The sequence below is a fragment of the Schistocerca gregaria genome, chromosome X (assembly GCF_023897955.1).
Source record: "Schistocerca gregaria isolate iqSchGreg1 chromosome X, iqSchGreg1.2, whole genome shotgun sequence".
NCBI lineage: Eukaryota > Metazoa > Arthropoda > Insecta > Orthoptera > Acrididae > Schistocerca > Schistocerca gregaria.
This window is the reverse complement of record NC_064931.1, coordinates 152017097-152019903: the sequence shown is the minus strand read 5'-3', so window position 1 is coordinate 152019903 and position 2807 is coordinate 152017097. Positions and strand designations below refer to the sequence as shown.

Genomic DNA, 2807 nt, shown 5'->3' with positions numbered 1-2807 from the left:
TCTTTTCACAAATGGTTGCAGGACATCGGCTGTTCAGTACGGAATGCCAAATCAAACACCTTTCAGTCGGCTAAATTTCTAAATTGCTGTTTTATTGGGCTACTAGTTTCAGCGACCTGCCAACAGCTGATGTTTGAACTGATCTCACTCAAATTCTGTAATTAACTTGAGACTTTATTCGAACTTTACAGATTCGCAATTGTTTTTGTGAATAAAAAAGGAACAAAAAAGTACATTTAGAGTGTTTGGATACGTCTGAGCATCCTTTAAACTACTATGAAATATTGCGAGTTACGCCTTAATTGAAATTTTATTGCGAGTTACACATTTATTGAAATTTTATTCCTAGTTACATATTTATCGAAATTTCATTGCAAGTTACACATTTACTGAAATTTTGGATAAATCTATTGCGTTGTGTGCAAAATGAAATCAAACTTTCCGCACAAAACTACTGGATTACTTTGTAAGACAGATATTATGTGCAAAAAGTACTCCTTTTTCTTTTCTTTTGTTTACTGATTGAAACTACTTTATGCTGGGCTGCCTCCTAGTAATGATTCACTGAGATTGGCTGGGGAAGGGAGCAGGCAAAGGAAATGGGGGAAGGGCGCAGGGGCTCAAACCGCAACTTGACTAATTTCGCCATTTTGGACTTTTCTTAATTTCCCTCTAGCATATCTGGGCTAATTCTGCCGTCTAAGATTTTGATTGGCTAGAGGGGGCAGGGGCCATGCGGGAGAGGAGGAGAAGGGGGAAGGGGTGTAGGGGAAAGCCAGAGTTTTCTCACGTGATAGATATGGGGGTGTGGCTCGTGACATGGAGAAGTCAATGACCAGCATCATGTGATGTAAACCAAGTGGATGAGAACATACAATGTAAACAAAGTGGTCTGGAGTACCCACAGATATACTATTTTTGATGTTACGTTAGAGATGGGTATTTGCAGTTTTGAGTTATAGGCCTTAATATTTTATCGTTGTGACTGTTTTTCAAAAGCATTTGGCTATATGAGTACCAATGTTATTATTATTTACATCTCAATGGAACTCTAAACACTGCTTTTAAGGGTTACATGCTTCCGAAACATATGATTGTACCTTTGGTCGTTGAAAGAAATAGTTTTTACCGAAAATCATTATCGTCTTTAAATATTCGTTGCCAGTCTTTTCATTCAATCTACTGTGTGGCTGTCTTGACTACCGGGCGAGGTGGCGAAGTGGTTAGACACTGGACTCGCATTCGGGAGGACGACGGTTCAATCGCGCGTCCGGTCATCCTGATTCAGGTTTTCCGTGATTTCCCTAAATCGCTCAAGGCAAATGCCGGGATGGTTCCTTTGAAAGGGCACAGCCGACTTCCTTCCCCATCCTTCCTCATCCGATGAGACCGATGACCTCGCTGTCTGGTCTCCTTCCCCAAGCAACCCAACCCAAACAAATCTAGAGTCTCGAATACATTGAATCTTACGCTCTTTGTTTGCCTGAGTAGGATACAGGGCTGTAGCTAGAGTTGAGACTGTGGAAGAGCAGCGAAGGTCATAGCTAGGGCGGAAATAAAAATTTTACTTGATATGATCTGGTCAATCGATTTGCGTCGTGCTTGACTTGTGAGTGTGAGTGCGTCAGGTGGTACTTAAGTGTCGCTAGGGAGTGTTAGATGGACAAGAGCAAAAACTTCACTTATTCGGGTTTATACTATTTCTCCAATCATATTATATTCAACATAATAATAAGAAGTCCTCCCTTAAAATAGCTGATTGATTCGATTCGCCGTATTACTAAAAGTCCGAAGCACTTCATTGAGATCAACTGATTTCGTTCTTTTCTTTTCAAAGCCCAGAAACACCAAGCCTGCCATTTCTACGTGAACCACTAACAGCATCTGAGGCCTATTGATTGAGGCCAAATTTGAAAACGTGAATTCGCACAAAGCAGTGCTACATCCTATGGTAGTGGCACAAGTAAAAGATTCAGCTCTACCTTTGAACGCCTCTCGCTGCTTGTACAAAACTTGCATTGTATTTTCCACTTTATCCTCTTGACGACACAAATAAGCATTGACGACAGTAGCCTCTTTCCTTGATCGAACTACTAGACCAGAAAGATCGGTTGAAATTGAGAACTGGGCGCAAATAAATAACACTAATATTTTTCAAGCAGAGGCATAGTTTTGTTTAATTTTCTAATGTTGTTGTTGTTGTTGTTGTGGTCTTCAGTCCTGAGACTGGTTTGATGCAGCTCTCCATGCTACTCAATCCTGTGCAAGCTGCGTCATCTCCCAGTTCTTACTGCAGCCTACATCCTTCTGAATCTGCTTAGTGTATCCATCTCTTGGTCTCCCTCTAAGACTTTTACCCTCCATGCTGCCCTCCAATACTAAAGTGGTGATCTCTTGATGCCTCAGAACATGTCCTACCAACCGATCCCTTCTTCTACTCAAACCGAGCGAGGTGGTGCAGTGGTTAGCACACTGGACTCGCATTCGGGAGGACGACGGTTCAATCCCGTCTCCAGCCATCCTGATTTAGGTTTTCTGTGATTTCCCTAAATCGTTTCAGGCAAATTCCGGGATGGTTTCTTTGAAAGGGCACTGCCGATTTCCTTCCCAATCCTTCCCTAACCCGAGCTTGCGCTCCGTCTCTAATGACCTCGTTGTCGACTAGACGTTAAACACTAACCACCACCACCACCATCTTTTAGTCAAGTTGTGCCACAAACTCCCCTTCTCCCCAATTCTGTTCAATACCTCCTCATTAGTATGTGGTCTACCCATCTAATCTTCAGCATTCTTCTGTAGCACCACAT

At 42.3% G+C, this 2807-nt stretch overlaps 1 non-coding gene across 1 annotated transcript; it reads left to right on the top strand.

Moving 5' to 3' along the window:
* Positions 1-2446: 2446 nt before the first annotated feature.
* Positions 2447-2519, top strand: Trnaa-cgc (transfer RNA alanine (anticodon CGC)). Its single transcript has one exon. It is a non-coding gene; the product is annotated as a tRNA-Ala (tRNA).
* The last annotated feature ends 288 nt before the right edge of the window (positions 2520-2807 follow it).